Source organism: Dryobates pubescens, chromosome 39, assembly GCF_014839835.1.
Source record: "Dryobates pubescens isolate bDryPub1 chromosome 39, bDryPub1.pri, whole genome shotgun sequence".
NCBI classification, from domain to species: domain Eukaryota; kingdom Metazoa; phylum Chordata; class Aves; order Piciformes; family Picidae; genus Dryobates; species Dryobates pubescens.
Window position 1 is genome coordinate 1,581,162 of NC_071650.1, and position 16,006 is coordinate 1,597,167.

The 16,006-nt window shown below is 54.6% G+C and overlaps 1 protein-coding gene across 3 annotated transcripts in view; it reads right to left on the bottom strand.

The window, feature by feature from the left end:
• Positions 1 to 16,006, bottom strand: part of SLC8A1 (solute carrier family 8 member A1) — an 83,523-nt gene that overhangs the window by 15,517 nt on the left and 52,000 nt on the right. The window lies entirely within an intron of this gene.

Genomic DNA, 16,006 nt, shown 5'->3' on the forward strand with positions numbered 1-16,006 from the left:
GCTGAGCAGAGCCTGTCCCTGTCCCCTCCTTGGGACCTGGTGGTGCTATGTGCAAGTGGCGAACCCCACACAAACCCCAGAGCCTGGGAGCCGCTTTCAGTCCTTCTGCAACCCTTTGCTAAGTCACCAAGAGGGCAAAGCTCCCTGGTGAGGCTTCTCCAGCTGCTCTCTCATCTGACACATCCCCATCTGGGTGCCTGCTGCCCCCAGGGCTTTGAGTTAAAGCCCCCCAAGCCTGCTGCAGCTGCCTGTTGCTTTGCCAGCTCAGCCACTGTCCAGGTGGTGGAGTCCCCACCAGATTTGCCACTCAAGACTTCAGTTTCAGGACAAAAAGGAAAACAAGTTAAGCATTTCCCCTGCTTCTTGGCCCAGGCAAACACTTTTGTATCCCAAACACCACACTGAGTGGCTCTCCCTTTGTTAGGGCTTTGCTGCAGAGGGTGGAACTTAGCAGAAGGATCTTCTCCAGGGCTTTGGATGTACCAAGGCCATTAAAAGTTTGCTTAAATGAGACCAAGTCCTAAGACTCAAGAGAAAAAAACCCAACAAGCCCAAGCCCAGCAGTGTAGGCTTCTTGGGTCTGGCAGCTGAAGGTCTTGGAGCTTTTCATCTGCTCTGGAAATGTTCCACCCTCTCCCAGGGCCAAATCTGCCTTGGTGCAGGCTGTACCCTCAGCAGGGCTTTCCCTGTGCCTGAGAGCCACGAGGGAGCTGGGAGCTCCTTTTGTGCTTTGGCTGTCCTGCTCCTGAGCTTGACTGAATGAGGCAGGGCTGCTGGGGAGCACCAGAGGAACACAGCCATGCAGGGACTTGGGCAGACTGAGAGCTGGGCACAGAGGAACCTACTGAGGCTCAACAAGGATCAGTGCAGCTGGGGAGGAAGAATAAACTGCAGCAGGACAGGTTGGGAGGGGATCTGCTGCAGAGCAGCCCTGTGGAGAAGGGCCTGGGAGTGCTGGGGGGCAGCAAGTTCTGCAGGGGACAGCAATGTGCTAGGAAGTTAGCAATGTGTTAGGAAGAAGTTCTTGCCCATGAGGGTGGTGAGAGCCTGGCACAGGCTGCCCAGGGAGGTGGTGGAAGCCTCCTGCCTGGAGGTTTTTGAGGCCAGGCTGGCTGTGGCTGTGAGCAACCTGCTGTAGTGTGAGGTGTCCCTGCCCATGGCAGGGGGGTTGGAGCTGGCTGAGCCTTGAGGTCCCTTCCAGCCCTGCCAGTTCTGTGATTCTATGCTATTCAGAGGTGAGGCTGGACAGGGCTCTGGGCAACCTGATCTAGTTGGGGATGTCCCTGCTGACTGTATCACAGTATCACTAAGGTTGGAAGAGACCTCGAGGATCATCCAGTCCAAGCTGTCAGCACAGACCTCACGACTGCAGGGGGGGGAGGTCAGACTGGATGAGCTTTGGAGGTCCCTTCCAGCCTGGACCATGCTGTGATTCTTTGCCAGCCTCACTGGCAGAGCTGCTGCATCCCAGCACCACGGGCACAGGGCACATATGTTTGGGCTGAGCCAAGCTGCCTGGGCACAGCTGCTGCAGCCCTTGGACTGGGAGCTGTCTGTGGAGGGTGAACAGTTGTCGATGGTTGCTGTTTCCCCAGAGGAATCTTTTCAGTAGGAAAAGTCTCTGCTTTTTTTTTCTTGGCACTATTCTGGGAAGATGTCAGGTCATGGTAAAAAAAACAACCAAAAAGAGACCCAAACCACACACACACAACAAAAAAGAGCCAAAAACAACACCCCCCAGAAGATAAAGAAGAGCAAACTTCTGAAGGTGGAATGGTGCTGCCTGGATTTACTGAGGGTGTTTAGCTTGCTGCCTCCTTTGCTGAGAGCTACACAATGCATCAAAGAGGGGAGGGGGGAGGAAAAAATGGGATCCTTCAGTCATGCCTTTATTGTTTGCCAGTTCCTAGCTGCCAGAGAGCCTGGAGGACTGTTCTGCACAGAGCTGTAAATGATGCCCCAGATGGATGATTGCTTCCACTGAGCTCTGGAGGAAAATTCCAGGTGAGGTTGTCCTTCCTGCACCTCTGAGAAGCAGCTTCAGAGATTCCCAGATTCAGGGGCTGGAAGGGGTCTCAGGGATCAGCCAGTTCCAACCCCACTCCTGCCGTGGGCAGGGACACCTCCCAGCAGCCCAGGCTGCTCAGGGCCCCATCCAGCCTGGCCTTCAGCACCTCCAGGGAGGGGACAGATCCTCCAGCCCAACCAGTCTCTAACTCTGCCAAGGCTGGGGCTAAGCCATGGCCCTCAGCACCACAGCTCTGCCTCTTTGAAATACCTCCAGGGAGGAGGCAGCCACAGCCTCCCTGGGCAGCCTGTGCCAGAGTCTCCCCACCCTCAGGGTCAAGATTTTCTCCCTCATCTCCAGTCTCAATCTGCCCTCCTTCATCTTCAATCCATTCCCTCTCCTCCTGTCATTCCCAGCCCTTGCCAAAGGTTCCTCCCTAGCTGTCCTGGAGCCCCTTCAGGGACTGGAAGGCTGCTCTAGGTTCTACCTGGAGCCTTCCCTTCTCCTGACATAGCTGCCTGGGAGTGAGGAAAGGCAGTCTGGAAGTGAGGGAAGGCAGCTTCACAGAATTCCAGCTTGCCAGCCAAGGAAGAGCAGAAGCCAAGTTAAAAATATGCATGGATGTGGTAGAGAATCAGAGAATCACAGAATTGTTTTGGCTGTACAAAACCCTCCAAGCTCATCCAGCCCAGCTGTCAGTCCCAGCCCACCATGGCCAACAAACCATGGCCCCAGGTGCCATGGACACAAGTTTCCATAACACCTCCAGGGATGGGGACTCCACCACCTCCCTGGGCAGCCTCTGCCAATCCCTGACCACTCTGGCAGTTAGGCACTCCAGCCTAACCCTCCCCTGGCACAACTTCAGGCCATTTCCTCTCCTTCTATGACCTGATGTCTATTGATAGACATTGATCAGATCCCCTCTCAGCCTTCTCTCCACCCCTAACAGCCCCAGGGTTCTCAGGCTCTCTTCACAGGGGAGATGCTAAAGTCCCCCAGTCATTTCGTGGCTCTCTGCTGGACTCTCCCCAGCAGGTCTCTGTCTCTCTTGAACTGGAGAGCCCAGAGCTGGACACTGCCTTCCAGGTGTGGTCTCAGCAGGGCAGACAGAGCAGAGGTGCTTGAGTACTATTTCTGGGCCCCTTGATTCAAGAAAGGTTCCTCACCTCCAGTCTCAAGCTAAATGTCAATGATCTTAGAGGTCTTCTCCCACCCAAACAATTCTAGGAGAGCTGCCAGGAGGCCAGAGAAGGCTCTGTGGTGCCAGGAGGCTTTTGGAAGAGTGAAGCCCCTGCAGCTTGGGCCCAAGCAGGGGATTCTAACCTGCCTGTTGCACGTGGGACTGGACACCCACCACAGTTAATGCCTCCTTCACCACTCCTAAGCCACTCTGCTTTGAAAGGGTTAACAATAATAATGACCCTCCCCAGACAACCCAACCCCAAACCTCCTCCTCAGTCTCTCTGTTTTCTCTTTCTCCAGTCTGCAGATCCCAAGGTGGTCAGCCAAAGGCTCTGGCTGCTGACTGAACTTAACTGGTGACCTACAAAGTGATGATACCTCTGAGAAGAGATTTTCTGGGGGGTGCTCCATCCCCTCCCCTCCCCTTGACTGATCCAGGCACAAATGCTTAGTGATGGTTACCTGGCAACCATGGTAAAAATGTTCTGAGCCACTCAGGAGGCTCCAAAGGATGACATTACCAAATAAGCACAGTGGGGCCAGAGCTCTGATGCCTAAGTGGAACAAAGAATTCAATATAGTCCTTTTAATATATATATATATATATATTTTAAGCCCTGCTTTTGATTTATTTCTTTTGAGAAGAATTGGTATTTTTTATTATTATCATAGCATCCCAGAATGGTTTGGGTTGCAAGGGGCCTCCAAAGCTCATCCAGTCCAACCTCCCCTGCACTCAGCAGGGACATCCTTCCACTAGAGCAGCTTGCCCAGAGCCCTGCCCAGCCTCACCTTGAGTATCTCCAGAGATGGGAGCCTCAACCACCTCCCTGGGCTGCAGTGTTCCAGCAGCCTCCTGGTGCAGAACTTGTTCCTCACATCCAATCTCAGTCTGCTCTGCTCTCATTCCAAACCACTGGCCCTGGTCCTGTCCCTGCAGGCCTTTGCAAGGAGTCTCTCTCCATCCTTTCATAGAATCAATAAGGTTGGAAAAGACCTCAGAGATCATCAAGTCCAACCTGTCACCCAGCACCCCATGACTAACTAAGCCATGGCTTCAATTGACATGTTCAATCTCCTCTTGAACACCTAGCTGTAGCTCCCTTCAGGTACTGGCAGGCTGCTATTAGCTCTCCCCAGAGCCTTCTCCTCTCCAGGCTGAACACCCCCAGCTCCCTCAGCCTGTGCTCACAGCAGAGCTGCTCCAACCCCCTGATCATTCTTGTGGCCTCCTCTGGTCCCTCTCCATCAGGTCCATGTCCTGAATCATGGCTGTGAGCAAGCTGCTGTAGTGTGAGGTGTCCCTGCCCATGGCAGGGGGGGTTGGAGCTGGCTGCTCCTTGAGGTCCCTTCCAACCCTGACAGTTCTGTGATTCTATGGTTAAACAGCACAGGTCCCCCTGAGGGACACCACTGTCTCAGCACCCTCACTGGCAAGAATTTCTTCCTCATCTCCAGTCTCAATCTGCCCTCCTCAAGCTTCAATCCATTCCCTCTCATCCTATCACTCCCAGCCCTTCTCAAAAGTCCCTCCCCCGCTTCCTTGTAGGCTCCTTTCAGGTACTGAAAGGCTTCTCTAAGGTCTCCCTGGAGCCTTCTCCTCTCCAGGCTGAACAGCCCCAACTCTCCCAGCCTGTCCCCACAGGGGAGGTTCTCCATCCCTCTGATCACCTTCATAAGGTCATAGCATGGTTTGGGTTGGAAAGGGATGTTAAAGACCCTCTAGTTCCAAACCCCCCACCATGGGCAGGGACCCCTCCCACCAGCCCAGGTTGCACAAGGTCCTATCCAGCCTGGCCTTGAACACCTCCAGGGAGGGGGCAGGGACCTGTGGAAGTCTTCAGTCAAAGCAAGGCCAACCGCAAAGCTAGGGGAGGGTGCTCACATATGGCTCTGCATGGTTCTGTGCACACACACACACACCTGGCACACTCCCCAGGCTCTCAGAACCAAGGCCAGAGCACGTAATAAAAGGTTAATTCATCTGAGACCACTTTAAACTAGACATCAGTAGAGCAATGAAGAGCTGGGATGGATACCAGTTATTGATTACTCAACAGCCTGACTGGGGGGGTTGCCAAACTGCCAGCTCACATCTCCAGAGCTCCATCCTTCCCCTGTGCCTTAGCTGCTTATGCAATGCCAGGTTGCCCTAGGGATTACAGAGCAAGAATCCTACAATTACAGAGGCATTTTGGTTGGAAAAGACCTAAACTAGGTATCAGTAGAGCAATGAAGAGCTGGGATGGATACCAGTTATTGATTACTCAACAGCATGGGGTTGCCAAACTGCCAGCTCACATCTCCAGAGCTCCATCCTTCCCTGAACTCCATCCTTCCCTATGCCTTAGCTCCAGTCCTCAATGCTAGATTGCTCCAGGGACTGAAAAGGAGAATCCTAAGCTCACAGAATCATTTTGCTTGGAAAAGACCTAAAGTAGGTATCAGTAGAGCAATGAAGAGCTGGGATGGATACCAGTTATTGATTACTCAACAGCCTGACTGGGGGGGTTGCCAAACTGCCAGCTCACATCTCCAGAGCTCCATCCTTCCCCCGTGCCTTAGCTGCTTATGCAATGCCAGGTTGCCCCAGGGATTACAGAGCAAGAATCCTACAATTACAGAGGCATTTTGGTTGAAAAAGACCTAAACCAGACATCAGTAGAGCAATGAAGAGCTGGGATGGATACCAGTTATTGATTACTCAACAGCATGGGGTTGCCAAACTGCCAGCTCACATCTCCAGAGCTCCATCCTTCCCTGAACTCCATCCTTCCCTATACCTTAGCTCCAGTCCTCAATGCTAGATTGCTCCAGGGACTGAAAAGGAGAATCCTAAGCTCACAGAATCATTTTGCTTGGGAAAGACCTAAACCAGACATCAGTAGAGCAATGAAGAGCTGGGATGGATACCAGTTATTGATACTGAACAGCATGGGGTTGCCAAACTGCCAGCTCACATCTCCAGAGCTCCATCCTTCCCCCGTGCCTTAGCTGCTTATGCAATGCCAGGTTGCCCCAGGGATTACAGAGCAAGAATCCTAGAATCACAGAAACATTTTGCTTGGGAAAGACCTAAACCAGACATCAGTAGAGCAATGAAGAGCTGGGATGGACACCTCTGTGATTCTGTGTGTTTCTCTTCCAGTCTCTCAATTAAGCTGGCAAGAAATGAAATGGTTTTTTTTTGCTGTGCTCAGAGTTCAAGAGGCCTTGGCCAGCTCCTGGACAACCTGAGCTCCACACAATCAGAGGCATTGTGCTACACCAAGCTTTAACTTTTTTTTTTCTTGAACATGAGCTTCTGGAAGCTGTCTGCCTTCTCCTCAGGGAAATCTTTAATTTCAGAGCTGAAACACCCTGTCTGGAGCCTCAGAGGCTACGTGGAATACCGATGAGCGTTTGCCTCCCAGCCTGGTTGTGCACATCGCTCTCCTGTCAGGGCACACACTCCTTCCAGCCTCACACACACACATCTGTGCCCACACAGCTGTCTTCTGCCATCATCAGCCTTCATTAGCCTGCCTCAACTCGAGCAGCAAGTGCTTTCTCTCCAGAGCAGTGCCTGCAGCCTGAGCATAGAATCATAGAGTCACAGAACTGCCAGGGTTGGAAGGGACCTCAAGGATCATCCAGTCCCAACCCCCTGCCATGGGCAGGGACACCTCCCACCAGCCCAGCTTGCTCAAGGCCTCATCCAGCCTGGCCTTGAACACCTCCAGGGAGGAGGCAGCCACAGCCTCCCTGGGCAACCTGTGCCAGTGTCTCCCCACCCTCACTGCCAAGAATTTCTTCCTCCAGTCTCAATCTGCCCTCCTCAAGCTCCAATCCATTGAACCCTTGACCTGGCACTGAAAGCTCTCATAAACAGTCCCTCCCCAGCCTGCCTGCAGCTGCCCTGCAGATCCTGAACTGCAGCTCTGAGCTCTCCCTGGAGCCTTCTCCTCTCCAGGCTGAACAGCCCCAGCTCTCCCAGCCTGTCCCCACAGCAGAGGTTCTGCAGCCCTCTGAGCATCTTTGTGGCCTCCTCTGCACCCTCTCCATCAGCTCCAGGTCTCTCTTGTGTTGGGGTCCCCAGAGCTGGACACAGCCCTGCAGGTGAGGTCTCCCCAGAGCAGAGGAGAGGGGGCAGGATCCCCTCTCTCCAGCTCTGGCCACACTGCTCTGGATGCAGCCCAGGCTGCCAAGCGAGGCCGTGGCTGCACCACCGGCATGCAGCAGCCTCTGAACCCCTGCCAGCTGCTGGCAGAAATCAATTCTGTTTTCAACAAAAGCCATTAATCCTTCCTCCTCTTTTAAAGAGCTCTGGGACAGCCCAGCATTGCACCAGGCTCTGGCCAAAGACTAGTTTAGCAATTTATCTTCGTGTCTGGGACAGCATCCTCCAGCAGGTGATGAGCTGCCTCTGGTAGTGTTAAGCTATGCCTTTGAAAATGCTGCACAGCTCTTGAACAGAGAGTGGCAGGATGTAAATGAATCATTGCTGGGTGTGAGCAGGGAAACAATGCTAAGTTCCAAACAACCCCATTGGAGAGTTAGAGAATCACAGAATAAACCCAGGTTGGAAAAGACCTCAGAGATCATCAAGTCCAACCTATCACCTAACACCTCCTGACAACCAAGCCCTGGCTCCAAGTGCCACATCCAAGCCTTTCTTGAGCACCTCCAGGGATGGGGACTCCACCACCTCCCTGGGCAGCACATCCCAATGGCCAATCTCTCTTTCTGGGAAGAACTTTCTCCTCACCTCCAGCCTAAACCTCCCCTGGCACAGCTTGAGACTGTGTCCTCTTGTTCTGCTGCTGGTTGCCTGGGAGAAGAGACCAACCCCCACCTGGCTACAACCTCCCTTCAAGTAGTTGTAGAGAGCAAGAAGGTCTCCCCTGAGCCTCCTCTTCACCAGGCTAAACACCCCCAGCGCCCTCAGCCTCTCCTCACAGGGCTTATCTGCCATAACAATTAGTCTGCTCAATAATTTCTCTCTCTCCTCACTTCCTCTCTCTGGGAGATCCTAACTTTGTGCTTCTGCTGGCTTCTGCTTGCCCTTGGCTGCCTTGCTTTGGCTAAGTGCTAACTCTCTCTGCTCTTTGACTTGCCCCTCTGTGTACAGGAGGGGGTAAGGGGAAGGCAGGGAGGGAGAATCTCTTAGCAGCTCCCCTGGTCTCTGCCCAGGGGGGGTCCCTGTGCTGTTCATCAGTTGTAAATCCCTGTAGATGTTGTCTGCTTTGTACATATTCCTTGCATTCCATTGCAGAGTGTAGGTTTGCTTGTAAATACAGCTTCCCTTTGCTTCCAGCTGAGCTGCTCTGCCAGATCCAATGTTTGGGGTGGTGGTGCCCCAAGCTCCAAGGCCACCCTGGGATGCAGGTGGATGCCAGGCAGGTGAGAGGACAATGTTTTGCCAGCAGCTTTAGAGCTCCTCAGAGACAAAGAAAGAGCTAAAGGGAGGAGGTGGCAGGGAGGCAGAAGCTGTCAGGGGAGCCAAGGGATGGCTTAGTTTGCATCATTCATTCCTGCACTTCAAAGGCAGCTCGGGAGCCAAGGTCTCCTCTCGCTGAAGTTGCTCTCTGTCAACCTGCAGCAGCCACAATCGATCACAGCTACTGCAGCTCCCTGGTGGCACTTCCAAGTGGTCCCCTGAGAGGAGATGGATTATAGTGTGGCCAGCAGGAGCAGGGAAGTCATTGTGCCCTGTACTCAGCACTGGTTAGGCAACACATTGAGTCCTGGGTCCAGTTCTGGGGCCCTCGATTCAAGAAGGACATTGAGAGACTTGAAGGTGTCCAGAGAAGGGCAACAAGGCTGGGGAGGGGTCTGCAGCACAGCCCTGTGAGGAGAGGCTGAGGGAGCTGGGGGTGATTAGCCTGGAGAAGAGAAGGCTCAGGGGAGACCTTCTTGCTCTCTACAACTACCTGAAGGGAGGTTGTAGCCAGGTGGGGGTTGGTCTCTTCTCCCAGGCAACCAGCACCAGAACAAGAGGACACAGTCTCAAGCTGTGCCAGGGAAGGTTTAGGCTGGAGGTGAGGAGAAAGTTCTTCCCAGAAAGAGAGATTGGCCATGGGATGTGCTGCCCAGGGAGGTGGTGGAGTCCCCATCCCTGGAGGTGTTCAAGAAAGACTTGGATGTGGCCCTTGGAGCCATGGTTTGGTTGTCAGGAGCTGTTAGGTATTAGGCAAGAGGTTGGACTTGATGATCTCTGAGGTCTTTTCCAGCCTGGGTGATTCTGTGGTTCTATGATTGGAGATGGCCACAGCATAACTATAGGGTGCCCAGGACTCTCCTGCAGCCACCCAGCTCCCTCCTTGCTCTGCTCTCAGCCAACACTTCCTGAGACAGATAGGATCAAGGAGATAAGGCTTGTAGAGAGCAGTGCCAGCCCTGATAAGGAGCTGTTAAGGAGAGGCCCTTCTCAGCCTGTACCACCTCTGACAGGAGGCTGATGGCTGCAGAGTGAAGCAGAGATAACAGCAGATAAACCCTGAGGGCTGCTGCCAGCCCCGGGGACACCAAGCCAGGGCTGAGCCAGCACCCACAGCTTCAGCCTCACTCTGGCTGTGCCTCAGTTTCCCTTACCTCAATGGCAGCACAGTGCCAGCCAGGCTTTGCTTAGCTCCCCAGGGACCTCGAAGTGCAGCATCCCTCGAAGGGACCTCTTGACTGTTGCTGCAGCTCTCTGAGTGGCTGGCAGGGGCTTTTGCCAAGGGCTTGGAGTGATAGGACAAGGGGGACTGGCTTTGAGCTAGAGGAGGGGAGATCTAGGCTGGAGATGAGGAAGAAATTCTTGCCAGTGAGGGTGGGGAGATGCTGGAGCAGGCTGCCCAGGGAGGCTGTGGCTGCCTCCTCCCTGGAGGTGCTCAAGGCCAGGCTGGATGAGGCCTTGAGCAAGCTGGGCTGGTGGGAGGTGTCCCTGCCCATGGCAGGGGGTTGGAACTGGCTGATCCTTGAGGTCCCTGTCAAGCCAGACCATTCTGTGCATCTATGAGCTGATGGTGATGGTTTCATTAGTTTGAGTATGAGATGTGGTCAGCAGCATGCCCAGCTGGGATTTGGCCTCCAGAACCTAAACCTGTTCTGGATTCCTTGTGTGACCACTTGGACCCTGTTAGTATCATCTGCAAATAGAAATCCTCTGCCAGGTTCATCCTTGTGCACAGTGCACTCCCTTGGGCTGCAGCAGCTCTGCTCTCCCTGCTTGTCCAACTGCTTTGATCACAGAGTGAGCTGGGTTGGAAAGGACCTCAAAGCTCATCCAGCTCCAACCCCCTGCCCTGTCCCTTCCTTCCTGACCCCCAGCCCTCAGCTATTGATAGACATTGATCAGATCCCTCTCAGCCTTCCCCTCTCCAGACTAAGCAGCCCCAGGGCTCTCAGCCTCTCCTCACCAGGCAGTGCTCCAGGCCCTTCAGCAGCCTTGCAGCCCTCCCTTGGACTCTCCCCAGCAGATCCCTGCCCCTCCTGAGCTGGGGAGCCCAGAACTGGATGCCAGATTCCAGGTGGGAGCTCACTGGGGCGAAGTAGAGGGGGAGGAGAACCTCCCTGGATCTGCTGGCCACACTCCAAGTCCATCAGGCTCAGCAGAGAGGCAACTGACTGCAGCCTGAGAGGCTAGACCAGAACTGCCACCAGGACTTTTTGTTCCTGGCAGAAGCATTTATCCAGCCAGGCTTTCATGTGCTCAGGTTTGCTTTTGCCTGGTTCAATGGTATGAGAGGGCTGGTTAGGGAAAGACAGCTGGGGATCTGCAATTCATCTGTGCCTGGAACAGACTGGAAATGAGCAGTGCAGTCTGCTTGGCTGTGAGGGGTCTGATATGGAACCATGGAACCATGGAATCATAGAATATGGCTGCATTTCAATCTCTGCACAGAAGGACTTGGGGGTGCTGGGGGGGGAGAAGCTGGACAGGAGCCAGCAGTGGGCACTGGCAGCACTGAAGGCCAAGGGCAGCCTGGGCTGCATCCAAAGCAGTGTGGCCAGAGCTGGAGAGAGGGGATCCTGCCCCTCTGCTCTGCTCTGGGGAGACCTCACCTGCAGGGCTGTGCCCAGCTCTGGGGCCCCCAACACAAGAGAGACCTGGAGCTGATGGAGAGGGTGCAGAGGAGGCCACAAAGATGCTCAGAGGGCTGGAGAGCCTCTGCTGTGGGGACAGGCTGGGAGAGCTGGGGCTGTTCAGCCTGGAGAGGAGAAGGCTCCAGGAAGACTCAGAGCTGCAGTTCAGTACCTGCAGGGGAGCTGCAGGCAGGCTGGGCAGGGACTGTTCATTTATAGGAGGTAGTTTCTCAAGGCTGTGGTGGTTATCACCTTGCTGAGAGATTCTTCCAGCTGCATTCTGCCAAGGGCTGGATGAATCAAGAGTTTACACCTTGGGTCTGGGCAGCCTCTGGCAAAGGTTTACACAGCAGCAAGGTGTGAGGGAAGAAAAGAATCAGAGAATCAGAGAATTCTTAGGGCTGGAAAGGACCTCAAGGAGCAGCCAGCTCCAACCCCCCTGCCATGGGCAGGGACACCTCACACTGCAGCAGGTTGCTCACAGCCACATCCAGCCTGGCCTGAAACACCTCCAGGCAGGAGGCTTCCACCACCTCCCTGGGCAGCCTGTGCCAGGCTCTCACCACCCTCATGGGTGATTTGAATCTCCCCACTTCTAGTTTTGCTCCATCCCCCCCAGTCCTATCACTCCCTGACAGCCTCAAAAGTCCCTCCCCAGCTTTCTTGTAGGCCCCTTTGAGATACTGGAAGGCCACAGGAACATCTTGCCATGCTGCTTCCATCCCTCCAAATGCTGCCAAGCAGGCAAGATCCTGCTCTTCACTGCTCTGCTGCAAGCCCTGGCATGCACCGAGCTGCAGGAGGCAGCAGCAGCAGGCGGCAGCAGGCGGCAGCACAGAATGCAATCAGCCTCGGGGTCCTGTAAGGACAGCGTCTCCAGAGAGGCACCTTGCAGCTCATGCCCACGGCTCAGGGGAGCACAACAGAGATGTTTGCAGCATGCCTTTTGCTGGCAGCTCCCCCTGGGGCCAGCCATCTGCCACCCGGGTCCCTAGGGTGCCCTCAGGCTGCTGGAAGAGCAGGCAAAGCCCCAGCTCTCCGTGCACAGCCTCCTCTCCCCCTCCGTCCCCCCTCAGGTGGCTGATGGCAGGGAAAGGGAGAAAAGAAGGTGGTGTGAAACGTGGTGGGACCACTGGCATGGTGGGAGGTGTTGCTGTGCACCAGGAGACAGGGAGAGCACAGCTGGATTTAGAGGAACTGGGGACAAGGAGCCCCAGCTGGCTTGCAGGCATCACAGAATCACAGAATTGCCAGGGTTGGAAGGGACCTCAGGGCTCAGCCAGCTCCAACCCCCTGCCATGGGCAGGGACACCTCACACTGCAGCAGGTTGCTCACAGCCACATCCAGCCTGGCCTGAAACACCTCCAGGCAGGAGGCTTCCACCACCTCCCTGGGCAACCTGTGCCAGGCTCTCACCACCCTCAGGGGCAACAACTTCTTCCTGACAGCCAATCTGAATCTCCCCACTTCTAGTTTTGCTCCATTCCCCCCAGTCCTATCACTCCCTGACACCCTCAGAAGTCCCTCCCCAGCTGTCTTGTAGGCACCCTTAAGACACTGGAAGGCCACTCTGAAGTAACCTACTGGCAAGTGGAGCCACCAGTGATTGAAGCAGCAACACAGAGGTACCAACAACCCTGCTGCAGTCCCTGCTGGAGCTGCCCACGCTGCTGGGGGATGCTATGAAGATCAGCACATCAAAGCCTGCTGCTGGCTGATGCTCTGTTGATAGGTAGGGAATTACTCGAGTTGGGGTTCATTGCTAGCTTCAGGTGGTAATGAAAGGGACCCCAAGCTCCCACTTCCACCCTAGGCAGCACAGACTGCAAGGCTCAGCTTGAAGAAAGAGCCTTGGGGGTGCTGGGTGCTGAGCGGCTCCCCAGGAGCCAGCAGTGCCCTCCTGCAGCCCAGCAGGCAGCTGTGTGCTGAGCTGCAGCCAGAGGAGTGTGGGCAGCAGGGCAAGAGAGGGGATTCTGCCCCTGGGCTCTGCTCTGCTCAGACCTCACCTCCAATCCTGCCTCCAGGTCTGGTGTCCCCAGCAGAAGGAGGACACAGAGCTGCTGGAGTGAGGCCAGAGGAGGCCACAGAGATGAGCCAAGGGCTGGAGCAGCTCTGCTGTGAGCACAGGCTGAGGGAGCTGGGGCTGTGCAGCCTGGAGAGGAGAAGGCTCCAGGGGCACCTCAGAGCTGCCTTGCAATAGCTGAAGGGATCCTGCAGGGAGGCTGCAGAGGGACTTTTGCTGAGGGGGTCTTGAGCCAGGCCAAGGGGGAATGGTTTGAAGCTGAGGCAGAGCAGGGTCAGACTGGAGCTGAGGGAGAAGTTCTTCAGTGTGAGGCTGGTGAGACTCTGGCACAGGCTGCCCAGGGAGGCTGTGGCTGCCTCCTGCCTGGGGGTGTTGAAGGCCAGGCTGGATAAGACCTTGAGCAGCCTGGGCTGGTGTCCCTGCCCATGGCAGGGGCTTGGAGTAGAAGAGCTCTGAGGTCCAACCTGAGCTATTCTGAGATGCTGTGATGCTGCAAGTGCACAACTGCTCTGCCTGCTGAGCTGTGGTGGCAAGCTGAGATGGATAGGTCTACACATGGGGGTGGGTTTTGTTGTTTTTTTTGTCAACAGGCAATCTGCCATCAATATTTAAAGCTGAATGAATCTCAGGAGTGGGCTGAAGAGCTTCCACGTGGCAGCATCCATCAGCCTGGGGTTTAATCCTGTTCTTTCTCCCCTGCTGCACAGCATTACAGGCAGGCTGGGAAAATGAAGAACACAGGAAGGCTTTGCCTTCCCCTCAGCCTCTTGGCCCTCCTGCTTATCACAGGGTTTGGGTGCCTGGCACAGCTCTCCTGCAAGCACCAGGTGAAAGGAGAGGGGTTTGGGGGAGAAGTACCACACTGGTTCAACACTGCTGAAATCCTTCTCTGCTGCACCAGCCACAGCTGGCTCTACAGAGGCACCTCAGTGCCTCTTGCCCTCCAAAAGCTGCTCAGGAGACTTTCAGGAGTCCCAGCCATCCCTGAGCCATGTCTCTGCTTCCTCTGCCCATGTAGGGAGTGCTGGACAGCAATCCCTGCCACTCACAGGGTGCTGCAGAGGTGCCAGCCCCACCGTGGGCAAGGCACTGGGACTTCCTTCTGCACCATCTCTACACTCCAAGGGCATCTACTCTACCCCTCTGCTCTGCCCTGCTGAGGACACATCTGCAATATTGTGTCCAGCTCTGGGCCCCTCAGCTCAAGAAGGACCTCAGGGAACTGCTCAAGAGAGTCCAGCACAGAGCCACAGAGATGCTGCAGGCAGTGGAACATCTTCCTTAGGAGGAGAGCCTGAGGCAGCTGAGGGCTCTGTGGCTTGGAGAGGAGGAGCCTGAGGGTGAGCTCCTTGCTGGTGATCAAGATGTGCAGGGTGAGTGCCCAGGGGCTGGAGCCAGGCTCTGCTGGGGGATGCCCAATGCCAGCACAAGGGGCAGTGGTGGAAGCTGAGGCAGAGGAAGCTCCATGGAAAGAGGAAGAAGAATTTTGTCACTGTGGGGGTGACAGAGCCCTGGAGCAGGCTGCCCAGGGGGGCTGTGGAGTCTCCCTCTCTGGAGATATTGAAGACCTGCCCTGGGTGCCCCTGCTCTGGCAGGGGGTTGGGCTGGCTGATCTCTGGAGGCCCCTTCCAACCCCTAACATCCTGTGATGCTGTGATTCTGATCTAGACAAACCCCAGCCCTCCTGAAGCCTGTGCTGAAACTCTGCTGGAGGTGTTCAAGGCCAGGCTGGATGAAGCCTTGAGCAACCTGTGCTGCTGGAAGGTGTCCCTGCCCGTGGCAGGGATGGGGTTGGAGCTGGATGAGCTTTAAAGGTCCCTTTCAACCCAACCCATTCTGTGATTCCATGAACCTCTGATTCTCTGAACCTCTGAACCTCTCAACCTCTGAATCTGAACCTCTGAATCTCCAAATCTCTGAATCTCTCAACCTCTGAACCTCTGAATCGCTCAAACTTTGAATCTCTGAACCTCTGAATCTGAACCTCTGAACCTCTGAATCTCTGAACCTCTGAACCTCTGAATCTCTCAACCTCTGAATCTGAACCTCTGAACCTCTGAACCTCTGAATCTGAACCTCTGAACCTCTGAATCTCTGAACCTCTGAATCTGAACCTCTGAACCTCTGAATCTCTCAACCTCTGAATCTCTCAACCTCTGAACCTCTGAATCTGAACCTCTGAATCTCTCAATCTCTGAATCTGATCCTCTGAACCTCCAAATCTCTGAATCTCTCAACCTCTGAACCTCTGAATCTGAACCTCTGAATCTATGAACCTCTGAATTTATGAATCTCTGATTCTATGAACCTCTGAACCTCTGAATCTCAACCTCTGAATCTGAAACTATGAACCTCTGATTCTATGAACCTCTGAACTGATGAACCTCTGGATCTCTGACTCCAGTGAGCAATTGGTGCTGCAATCTAGAGTCAGAAATGGTAGAGGTGCAAAGAGTGAGGAAGGAAAAGTGTTAAACTCAAGACAATAAAGAAGTTGCTCCGAGAGAGGCAGGGAGCTCAGACAGGGGAAATAAACTGCACAGTCAAGACTGTAAATATTGCATCTGTGCCTCCCTGGGTGTTTTGCAGACACCTTCCCAGGCTGTGTCTGCCTGCAAAGAGCTTGGCTTGAATATTTTACCAAGGAATGCATATTTCATCTGCCTGCTGCTGGTGAGGCAGGGATGGTTTTGGGGTGTTGAAAAAGCTTCTTTATCCATGAGGATGAGACACAGGCATG